This window comes from Lampris incognitus, chromosome 3 (assembly GCF_029633865.1).
Source record: "Lampris incognitus isolate fLamInc1 chromosome 3, fLamInc1.hap2, whole genome shotgun sequence".
Taxonomy (NCBI): Eukaryota; Metazoa; Chordata; class Actinopteri; order Lampriformes; family Lampridae; genus Lampris; species Lampris incognitus.
The window spans coordinates 116,764,930-116,778,319 of record NC_079213.1 but is presented as its reverse complement, the minus strand read 5'-3'; the positions used below and the strand labels follow the sequence as shown (position 1 = coordinate 116,778,319).

General features: G+C 45.9%; 1 protein-coding gene across 1 annotated transcript in view; it reads right to left on the bottom strand.

Moving 5' to 3' along the window:
- palm1a (paralemmin 1a) overlaps nt 1-13,390 on the bottom strand; it is a 104,940-nt gene that overhangs the window by 41,212 nt on the left and 50,338 nt on the right. The gene's annotated exons all lie outside the window — the stretch shown is intronic.

The following is a 13,390-nucleotide window of genomic DNA, read 5'->3' as shown; positions in this document are numbered from 1 at the left end:
TGTCTTCTTACACAAACACTGGTCCAGTACAACCTGTCTTCTTACTCACACACTGGTCCAGTAAAACTGTACAACCTGACACTGGTCCAGTTAACCTGTCTTCTTACACACACACACACACACACACACACACACACACTAGTCCAGTAGAACCTGTCTTCTTACTCACACACTAGTCCAGTAGAACCTGTCTTCTTACTCACACACTGGTCCAGTATAACCTGGCTTCTTACTCACACACTGGTCCAGTATAACCTGTCTTCTTACTCACACACTGGTCCAGTATAACCTGGCTTCTTACTCACACACTGGTCCAGTATAACCTGTCTTCTTACCCACACACTGGTCCAGTATAACCTGTCTTCTTACTCACACACTTGTCCAGTAGAACCTGTCTTCTTACTCACACACTTGTCCAGTAGAACCTGTCTTCTCAAACACTGGTCAAGTAGAACCTGTCTTCTTACTCACACACTGGTCCAGTAGAACCTGTCTTCTTACTCACACACTGGTCCAGTATAACCTGGCTTCTTACTCACACACTGGTCCAGTATAACCTGTCTTCTTACTCACACACTGGTCCACTATAACCTGTCTTCTTACTCACACACTGGTCCACTATAACCTGTCTTCGTACTCACACACTTGTCCAGTATAACCTGGCTTCTTACACACACACACTGGTCCAGTAGAACCTGTCTTCTTACTCACACACTTGTCCAGTAGAACCTGTCTTCTCAAACACTGGTCCAGTAGAACCTGTCTTCTTACTCACACACTGGTCCAGTATAACCTGTCTTCGTACTCACACACTGGTCCACTATAACCTGTCTTCTTACTCACACACTTGTCCAGTAGAACCTGTCTTCTCAAACACTGGTCCAGTAGAACCTGTCTTCTTACACACACACTGGTCCAGTATAACCTGTCTTCGTACTCACACACTGGTCCAGTATAACCTGTCTTCTTACTCACACACTTGTCCAGTAGAACCTGTCTTCTCAAACACTGGTCCAGTAGAACCTGTCTTCTTACACACACACTGGTCCAGTATAACCTGGCTTCTTACTCACACACTGGTCCAGTAGAACCTGGCTTCTTACTCACACACTGGTCCAGTAGAACCTGTCTTCTTACCCACACACTGGTCCAGTATAACCTGTCTTCTTACTCACACACTTGTCCAGTAGAACCTGTCTTCTCAAACACTGGTCAAGTAGAACCTGTCTTCTTACTCACACACTGGTCCAGTAGAACCTGTCTTCTTACTCACACACTGGTCCAGTATAACCTGGCTTCTTACTCACACACTTGTCCAGTATAACCTGTCTTCTTACCCACACACTGGTCCAGTATAACCTGTCTTCTTACTCACACACTTGTCCAGTAGAACCTGTCTTCTCAAACACTGGTCAAGTAGAACCTGTCTTCTTACTCACACACTGGTCCAGTATAACCTGGCTTCTTACTCACACACTTGTCCAGTAGAACCTGTCTTCTTACTCACACACTGGTCCAGTAGAACCTGTCTCCTTACTCACACACTGGTCCAGTATAACCTGGCTTCTTACTCACACACTGGTCCAGTATAACCTGGCTTCTTACTCACACACTGGTCCACTATAACCTGTCTTCGTACTCACACACTTGTCCAGTAGAACCTGTCTTCTTACTCACACACTGGTCCAGTAGAACCTGTCTCCTTACTCACACACCGGTCCAGTATAACCTGGCTTCTTACTCACACACTGGTCCAGTATAACCTGTCTTCTCAAACACTGGTCAAGTAGAACCTGTCTTCTTACTCACACACTGGTCCAGTAGAACCTGTCTTCTTACTCACACACTGGTCCAGTATAACCTGGCTTCTTACTCACACACTGGTCCAGTATAACCTGGCTTCTTACTCACACACTGGTCCACTATAACCTGTCTTCTTACTCACACACTGGTCCAGTATAACCTGTCTTCTTACTCACACACTGGTCCACTATAACCTGTCTTCTTACTCACACACTGGTCCAGTATAACCTGTCTTCTTACTCACACACTTGTCCAGTATAACCTGGCTTCTTACTCACACACTGGTCCAGTATAACCTGGCTTCTTACTCACACACTTGTCCAGTATAACCTGGCTTCTTACACACACACACTGGTCCAGTAGAACCTGTCTTCTCAAACACTGGTCCAGTAGAACCTGTCTTCTTACACACACACTGGTCCAGTATAACCTGTCTTCGTACTCACACACTGGTCCAGTATAACCTGTCTTCTTACTCACACACTTGTCCAGTAGAACCTGTCTTCTCAAACACTGGTCCAGTAGAACCTGTCTTCTTACACACACACTGGTCCAGTATAACCTGGCTTCTTACTCACACACTGGTCCAGTAGAACCTGGCTTCTTACTCACACACTGGTCCAGTAGAACCTGTCTTCTTACCCACACACTGGTCCAGTATAACCTGTCTTCTTACTCACACACTTGTCCAGTAGAACCTGTCTTCTCAAACACTGGTCAAGTAGAACCTGTCTTCTTACTCACACACTGGTCCAGTAGAACCTGTCTTCTTACTCACACACTGGTCCAGTATAACCTGGCTTCTTACTCACACACTGGTCCAGTATAACCTGTCTTCTTACTCACACACTGGTCCAGTATAACCTGTCTTCTTACACACACACACTGGTCCAGTAGAACCTGTCTTCTTACACACACACACTTGTCCAGTATAACCTGTCTTCTTACACACACACACTGGTCCAGTATAACCTGTCTTCTTACACACACACACTTGTCCAGTATAACCTGTCTTCTTACACACACACACTTGTCCAGTATAACCTGTCTTCTTACACACACACACTGGTCCAGTATAACCTGTCTTCTTACTCACACACTGGTCCAGTATAACCTGTCTTCTTACACACACACACTGGTCCAGTATAACCTGTCTTCTTACACACACACACTTGTCCAGTAGAACCTGTCTTCTCAAACACTGGTCAAGTAGAACCTGTCTTCTTACTCACACACTGGTCCAGTATAACCTGGCTTCTTACTCACACACTTGTCCAGTAGAACCTGTCTTCTTACTCACACACTGGTCCAGTAGAACCTGTCTCCTTACTCACACACTGGTCCAGTATAACCTGGCTTCTTACTCACACACTGGTCAAGTAGAACCTGTCTTCTTACTCACACACTGGTCCACTATAACCTGTCTTCGTACTCACACACTTGTCCAGTAGAACCTGTCTTCTTACTCACACACTGGTCCAGTAGAACCTGTCTCCTTACTCACACACCGGTCCAGTATAACCTGGCTTCTTACTCACACACTGGTCCAGTATAACCTGTCTTCTCAAACACTGGTCAAGTAGAACCTGTCTTCTTACTCACACACTGGTCCAGTAGAACCTGTCTTCTTACTCACACACTGGTCCAGTATAACCTGGCTTCTTACTCACACACTTGTCCAGTATAACCTGGCTTCTTACTCACACACTGGTCCACTATAACCTGTCTTCTTACTCACACACTGGTCCAGTATAACCTGGCTTCTTACTCACACACTGGTCCAGTATAACCTGTCTTCTTACTCACACACTTGTCCAGTATAACCTGGCTTCTTACTCACACACTGGTCCACTATAACCTGTCTTCTTACTCACACACTTGTCCAGTAGAACCTGTCTTCTCAAACACTGGTCCAGTAGAACCTGTCTTCTTACTCACACACTGGTCCAGTATAACCTGTCTTCGTACTCACACACTGGTCCACTATAACCTGTCTTCTTACTCACACACTTGTCCAGTAGAACCTGTCTTCTCAAACACTGGTCCAGTAGAACCTGTCTTCTTACACACACACTGGTCCAGTATAACCTGTCTTCGTACTCACACACTGGTCCAGTATAACCTGTCTTCTTACTCACACACTTGTCCAGTAGAACCTGTCTTCTCAAACACTGGTCCAGTAGAACCTGTCTTCTTACACACACACTGGTCCAGTATAACCTGGCTTCTTACTCACACACTGGTCCAGTAGAACCTGGCTTCTTACTCACACACTGGTCCAGTAGAACCTGTCTTCTTACCCACACACTGGTCCAGTATAACCTGTCTTCTTACTCACACACTTGTCCAGTAGAACCTGTCTTCTCAAACACTGGTCAAGTAGAACCTGTCTTCTTACTCACACACTGGTCCAGTAGAACCTGTCTTCTTACTCACACACTGGTCCAGTATAACCTGGCTTCTTACTCACACACTTGTCCAGTATAACCTGTCTTCTTACCCACACACTGGTCCAGTATAACCTGTCTTCTTACTCACACACTTGTCCAGTAGAACCTGTCTTCTCAAACACTGGTCAAGTAGAACCTGTCTTCTTACTCACACACTGGTCCAGTATAACCTGGCTTCTTACTCACACACTTGTCCAGTAGAACCTGTCTTCTTACTCACACACTGGTCCAGTAGAACCTGTCTCCTTACTCACACACTGGTCCAGTATAACCTGGCTTCTTACTCACACACTGGTCCAGTATAACCTGGCTTCTTACTCACACACTGGTCCACTATAACCTGTCTTCGTACTCACACACTTGTCCAGTAGAACCTGTCTTCTTACTCACACACTGGTCCAGTAGAACCTGTCTCCTTACTCACACACCGGTCCAGTATAACCTGGCTTCTTACTCACACACTGGTCCAGTATAACCTGTCTTCTCAAACACTGGTCAAGTAGAACCTGTCTTCTTACTCACACACTTGTCCAGTATAACCTGGCTTCTTACTCACACACTGGTCCAGTATAACCTGGCTTCTTACTCACACACTTGTCCAGTATAACCTGGCTTCTTACACACACACACTGGTCCAGTAGAACCTGTCTTCTCAAACACTGGTCCAGTAGAACCTGTCTTCTTACACACACACTGGTCCAGTATAACCTGTCTTCGTACTCACACACTGGTCCAGTATAACCTGTCTTCTTACTCACACACTTGTCCAGTAGAACCTGTCTTCTCAAACACTGGTCCAGTAGAACCTGTCTTCTTACACACACACTGGTCCAGTATAACCTGGCTTCTTACTCACACACTGGTCCAGTAGAACCTGGCTTCTTACTCACACACTGGTCCAGTAGAACCTGTCTTCTTACCCACACACTGGTCCAGTATAACCTGTCTTCTTACTCACACACTTGTCCAGTAGAACCTGTCTTCTCAAACACTGGTCAAGTAGAACCTGTCTTCTTACTCACACACTGGTCCAGTAGAACCTGTCTTCTTACTCACACACTGGTCCAGTATAACCTGGCTTCTTACTCACACACTGGTCCAGTATAACCTGTCTTCTTACTCACACACTTGTCCAGTAGAACCTGTCTTCTCAAACACTGGTCAAGTAGAACCTGTCTTCTTACTCACACACTGGTCCAGTATAACCTGGCTTCTTACTCACACACTTGTCCAGTAGAACCTGTCTTCTTACTCACACACTGGTCCAGTAGAACCTGTCTCCTTACTCACACACTGGTCCAGTATAACCTGGCTTCTTACTCACACACTGGTCAAGTAGAACCTGTCTTCTTACTCACACACTGGTCCACTATAACCTGTCTTCGTACTCACACACTTGTCCAGTAGAACCTGTCTTCTTACTCACACACTGGTCCAGTAGAACCTGTCTCCTTACTCACACACCGGTCCAGTATAACCTGGCTTCTTACTCACACACTGGTCCAGTATAACCTGTCTTCTCAAACACTGGTCAAGTAGAACCTGTCTTCTTACTCACACACTGGTCCAGTAGAACCTGTCTTCTTACTCACACACTGGTCCAGTATAACCTGGCTTCTTACTCACACACTTGTCCAGTATAACCTGGCTTCTTACTCACACACTGGTCCACTATAACCTGTCTTCTTACTCACACACTGGTCCAGTATAACCTGGCTTCTTACTCACACACTGGTCCAGTATAACCTGTCTTCTTACTCACACACTTGTCCAGTATAACCTGGCTTCTTACTCACACACTGGTCCAGTATAACCTGTCTTCTTACTCACACACTGGTCCAGTATAACCTGGCTTCTTACTCACACACTTGTCCAGTATAACCTGTCTTCTTACCCACACACTGGTCCAGTATAACCTGGCTTCTTACTCACACACTTGTCCAGTATAACCTGGCTTCTTACTCACACACACTGGTCCAGTAGAACCTGTCTTCTCAAACACTGGTCCAGTAGAACCTGTCTTCTTACACACACACTGGTCCAGTATAACCTGTCTTCGTACTCACACACTGGTCCAGTATAACCTGTCTTCTTACACACACACACTGGTCCAGTATAACCTGTCTTCTTACTCACACACTGGTCCAGTATAACCTGTCTTCGTACTCACACACTGGTCCAGTAGAACCTGTCTTCTTACACACATTGTGGTCCAGTATAACCTGTCTTCTTACACACACACACACACTGATCCAGTAGAACCAGTCTTCTTATTCACACGCTGGTCCAGTAGAACCTGTCTTCTTACAGACACACTGGTCCAGTAGAACCTGTCTTCTTACACACACACACACACTGGTGCAGTAGAACCTGTCTTCGTACTCACACTGGACCAGTATCACCTTTCTTCTTACACACTTTACACTGGTCCAGTATAACCGGTCTTCTTGCACACACACACACACACTGGTCCAGTATAACCTGTCTTCTCACACACACTTGTCCAGTAGAACCTGTCTTCTCAAACACTGGTCCAGTAGAACCTGTCTTCTTACACACTTAACACTGGTCCAGTATAACCGGTCTTCTTTCACACACTGGTGCAGTAGAACCTGTCTCCTTACACACAGGTCCAGTAGAACCTGTCTTCTTACACACACACACTGGTACAGTAGAACCTGTCTTCTTACACACTTAACACTGGTCCAGTATAACCGGTCTTCTTACACACACACACACTGGTCCAGTACAACCTGTCTTCTTACTCACACACTGGTCCAGTAAAACTGTACAACCTGACACTGGTCCAGTTAACCTGTCTTCTTACACACACACACACACACACACACACACACACACACACACACTAGTCCAGTAGAACCTGTCTTCTTACTCACACACTAGTCCAGTAGAACCTGTCTTCTTACTCACACACTGGTCCAGTATAACCTGGCTTCTTACTCACACACTGGTCCAGTAGAACCTGTCTTCTTACTCACACACTGGTCCAGTATAACCTGGCTTCTTACTCACACACTGGTCCAGTATAACCTGTCTTCTTACCCACACACTGGTCCAGTATAACCTGTCTTCTTACTCACACACTTGTCCAGTAGAACCTGTCTTCTTACTCACACACTTGTCCAGTAGAACCTGTCTTCTCAAACACTGGTCAAGTAGAACCTGTCTTCTTACTCACACACTGGTCCAGTAGAACCTGTCTTCTTACTCACACACTGGTCCACTATAACCTGTCTTCGTACTCACACACTTGTCCAGTATAACCTGGCTTCTTACACACACACACTGGTCCAGTAGAACCTGTCTTCTTACTCACACACTTGTCCAGTAGAACCTGTCTTCTCAAACACTGGTCCAGTAGAACCTGTCTTCTTACTCACACACTGGTCCAGTATAACCTGTCTTCGTACTCACACACTGGTCCACTATAACCTGTCTTCTTACTCACACACTTGTCCAGTAGAACCTGTCTTCTCAAACACTGGTCCAGTAGAACCTGTCTTCTTACACACACACTGGTCCAGTATAACCTGTCTTCGTACTCACACACTGGTCCAGTATAACCTGTCTTCTTACTCACACACTTGTCCAGTAGAACCTGTCTTCTCAAACACTGGTCCAGTAGAACCTGTCTTCTTACACACACACTGGTCCAGTATAACCTGGCTTCTTACTCACACACTGGTCCAGTAGAACCTGGCTTCTTACTCACACACTGGTCCAGTAGAACCTGTCTTCTTACCCACACACTGGTCCAGTATAACCTGTCTTCTTACTCACACACTTGTCCAGTAGAACCTGTCTTCTCAAACACTGGTCAAGTAGAACCTGTCTTCTTACTCACACACTGGTCCAGTAGAACCTGTCTTCTTACTCACACACTGGTCCAGTATAACCTGGCTTCTTACTCACACACTGGTCCAGTATAACCTGTCTTCTTACTCACACACTTGTCCAGTAGAACCTGTCTTCTCAAACACTGGTCAAGTAGAACCTGTCTTCTTACTCACACACTGGTCCAGTATAACCTGGCTTCTTACTCACACACTTGTCCAGTAGAACCTGTCTCCTTACTCACACACTGGTCCAGTATAACCTGGCTTCTTACTCACACACTGGTCCAGTAGAACCTGTCTCCTTACTCACACACTGGTCCAGTATAACCTGGCTTCTTACTCACACACTGGTCCAGTATAACCTGTCTTCTTACTCACACACTGGTCCAGTAGAACCTGTCTCCTTACTCACACACTGGTCCAGTATAACCTGGCTTCTTACTCACACACTTGTCCAGTATAACCTGGCTTCTTACTCACACACTGGTCCACTATAACCTGTCTTCGTACTCACACACTTGTCCAGTAGAACCTGTCTTCTTACTCACACACTGGTCCAGTAGAACCTGTCTCCTTACTCACACACCGGTCCAGTATAACCTGGCTTCTTACTCACACACTGGTCCAGTATAACCTGTCTTCTCAAACACTGGTCAAGTAGAACCTGTCTTCTTACTCACACACTGGTCCAGTAGAACCTGGCTTCTTACTCACACACTGGTCCAGTATAACCTGGCTTCTTACTCACACACTGGTCCACTATAACCTGTCTTCTTACTCACACACTGGTCCAGTAGAACCTGTCTTCTTACTCACACACTGGTCCAGTATAACCTGGCTTCTTACTCACACACTGGTCCAGTATAACCTGTCTTCTTACTCACACACTTGTCCAGTATAACCTGTCTTCTTACTCACACACTGGTCCAGTAGAACCTGTCTTCTTACTCACACACTGGTACAGTAGAACCTGTCTTCTTACTCACACACTGGTCCAGTATAACCTGTCTTCTTACTCACACACTTGTCCAGTATAACCTGGCTTCTTACTCACACACTGGTCCAGTATAACCTGGCTTCTTACTCACACACTTGTCCAGTATAACCTGGCTTCTTACACACACACACTGGTCCAGTAGAACCTGTCTTCTCAAACACTGGTCCAGTAGAACCTGTCTTCTTACACACACACTGGTCCAGTATAACCTGTCTTCGTACTCACACACTGGTCCAGTATAACCTGTCTTCTTACACACACACACTGGTCCAGTATAACCTGTCTTCTTACTCACACACTGGTCCAGTATAACCTGTCTTCGTACTCACACACTGGTCCAGTAGAACCTGTCTTCTTACACACATTGTGGTCCAGTATAACCTGTCTTCTTACACACACACACACACTGATCCAGTAGAACCAGTCTTCTTATTCACACGCTGGTCCAGTAGAACCTGTCTTCTTACAGACACACTGGTCCAGTAGAACCTGTCTTCTTACACACACACACACACTGGTGCAGTAGAACCTGTCTTCGTACTCACACTGGACCAGTATCACCTTTCTTCTTACACACTTTACACTGGTCCAGTATAACCGGTCTTCTTGCACACACACACACACACTGGTCCAGTATAACCTGTCTTCTCACACACACTTGTCCAGTAGAACCTGTCTTCTCAAACACTGGTCCAGTAGAACCTGTCTTCTTACACACTTAACACTGGTCCAGTATAACCGGTCTTCTTTCACACACTGGTGCAGTAGAACCTGTCTCCTTACACACTTGTCCAGTATAACCTGGCTTCTTACACACACACACTGGTCCAGTAGAACCTGTCTTCTCAAACACTGGTCCAGTAGAACCTGTCTTCTTACACACACACTGGTCCAGTATAACCTGTCTTCGTACTCACACACTGGTCCAGTATAACCTGTCTTCTTACACACACACACTGGTCCAGTATAACCTGTCTTCTTACTCACACACTGGTCCAGTATAACCTGTCTTCGTACTCACACACTGGTCCAGTAGAACCTGTCTTCTTACACACATTGTGGTCCAGTATAACCTGTCTTCTTACACACACACACACACTGATCCAGTAGAACCAGTCTTCTTATTCACACGCTGGTCCAGTAGAACCTGTCTTCTTACAGACACACACACACACTGGTGCAGTAGAACCTGTCTTCGTACTCACACTGGACCAGTATCACCTTTCTTCTTACACACTTTACACTGGTCCAGTATAACCGGTCTTCTTGCACACACACACACACACTGGTCCAGTAGAACCTGTCTTCTCAAACACTGGTCCAGTAGAACCTGTCTTCTTACTCACACACTGGTCCAGTATAACCTGTCTTCGTACTCACACACTGGTCCACTATAACCTGTCTTCTTACTCACACACTTGTCCAGTAGAACCTGTCTTCTCAAACACTGGTCCAGTAGAACCTGTCTTCTTACACACACACTGGTCCAGTATAACCTGTCTTCGTACTCACACACTGGTCCAGTATAACCTGTCTTCTTACTCACACACTTGTCCAGTAGAACCTGTCTTCTCAAACACTGGTCCAGTAGAACCTGTCTTCTTACACACACACTGGTCCAGTAGAACCTGGCTTCTTACTCACACACTGGTCCAGTAGAACCTGTCTTCTTACCCACACACTGGTCCAGTATAACCTGTCTTCTTACTCACACACTTGTCCAGTAGAACCTGTCTTCTCAAACACTGGTCAAGTAGAACCTGTCTTCTTACTCACACACTGGTCCAGTATAACCTGGCTTCTTACTCACACACTGGTCCAGTATAACCTGTCTTCTTACTCACACACTTGTCCAGTAGAACCTGTCTTCTCAAACACTGGTCAAGTAGAACCTGTCTTCTTACTCACACACTGGTCCAGTATAACCTGGCTTCTTACTCACACACTTGTCCAGTAGAACCTGTCTTCTTACTCACACACTGGTCCAGTAGAACCTGTCTCCTTACTCACACACTGGTCCAGTATAACCTGGCTTCTTACTCACACACTTGTCCAGTATAACCTGGCTTCTTACTCACACACTTGTCCAGTAGAACCTGTCTTCTTACTCACACACTGGTCCAGTAGAACCTGTCTCCTTACTCACACACCGGTCCAGTATAACCTGGCTTCTTACTCACACACTGGTCCAGTATAACCTGTCTTCTCAAACACTGGTCAAGTAGAACCTGTCTTCTTACTCACACACTGGTCCAGTAGAACCTGTCTTCTTACTCACACACTGGTCCAGTATAACCTGGCTTCTTACTCACACACTTGTCCAGTATAACCTGGCTTCTTACTCACACACTGGTCCACTATAACCTGTCTTCTTACTCACACACTTGTCCAGTATAACCTGGCTTCTTACTCACACACTGGTCCACTATAACCTGTCTTCTTACTCACACACTGGTCCAGTATAACCTGGCTTCTTACTCACACACTGGTCCAGTATAACCTGTCTTCTTACTCACACACTTGTCCAGTATAACCTGGCTTCTTACTCACACACTGGTCCAGTATAACCTGGCTTCTTACTCACACACTTGTCCAGTATAACCTGGCTTCTTACACACACACACTGGTCCAGTAGAACCTGTCTTCTCAAACACTGGTCCAGTAGAACCTGTCTTCTTACACACACACTGGTCCAGTATAACCTGTCTTCGTACTCACACACTGGTCCAGTATAACCTGTCTTCTTACACACACACACTGGTCCAGTATAACCTGTCTTCTTACTCACACACTGGTCCAGTATAACCTGTCTTCGTACTCACACACTGGTCCAGTAGAACCTGTCTTCTTACACACATTGTGGTCCAGTATAACCTGTCTTCTTACACACACACACACACTGATCCAGTAGAACCAGTCTTCTTATTCACACGCTGGTCCAGTAGAACCTGTCTTCTTACAGACACACTGGTCCAGTAGAACCTGTCTTCTTACACACACACACACACTGGTGCAGTAGAACCTGTCTTCGTACTCACACTGGACCAGTATCACCTTTCTTCTTACACACTTTACACTGGTCCAGTATAACCGGTCTTCTTGCACACACACACACACACTGGTCCAGTATAACCTGTCTTCTCACACACACTTGTCCAGTAGAACCTGTCTTCTCAAACACTGGTCCAGTAGAACCTGTCTTCTTACACACTTAACACTGGTCCAGTATAACCGGTCTTCTTTCACACACTGGTGCAGTAGAACCTGTCTCCTTACACACAGGTCCAGTAGAACCTGTCTTCTTACACACACACACTGGTACAGTAGAACCTGTCTTCTTACACACTTAACACTGGTCCAGTATAACCGGTCTTCTTACACACACACACACTGGTCCAGTAGAACCTGTCTTCTTACACACACACACTGGTCCAGTAGAACCTGTCTTCTTACACACACACCGGTCCAGTATAACCTGTCTTCTTACACACACGCTGGTCCAGTAGAACCTGTCTCCTTACTCACACACCGGTCCAGTATAACCTGTCTTCTTACTCACACACTGGTCCAGTATAACCTGTCTCCTTACTCACACACCGGTCCAGTATAACCTGTCTTCTTACCCACACACTGGTCCAGTATAACCTGTCTTCTTACACACTGACACTGGTCCAGTATAACCTGTCTTCTTACTCACACACTGGTCCAGTAGAACCTGTCTCCTTACTCACACACCGGTCCAGTATAACCTGTCTTCTTACTCACACACTGGTCCAGTATAACCTGTCTTCTTCCACACACACCGGTCCAGTATAACCTGTCTCCTTACTCACACACCGGTCCAGTATAACCTGTCTTCTTACACACACGCTGGTCCAGTAGAACCTGTCTCCTTACTCACACACCGGTCCAGTATATCCTGTCTTCTTACACACATTGTGGTCCAGTATAACCTGTCTTCTTACACACATTGTGGTCCAGTATAACCTGTCTTCTTACACACATTGTGGTCCAGTATAACCTGTCTTCTTGCAAACTGGTCCAGTATAACCTGTCTTCTTACACAGACACACTTGTCCAGTATAACCTGTCTTCGTACTCACACACTGGTCCAGTAGAACCTGTCTTCTTACACTCACAATCTGTTCCAGTAGAACATGTCTTCTCACACACACACTGGTCCAGTAGAACCTGTCTTCTTACTCACACACTGGTCCAGTCGAACCTTTCTTCTCACACACACACCGGTCCAGTATAACCTGTCTCCTTACTCACACACTGGT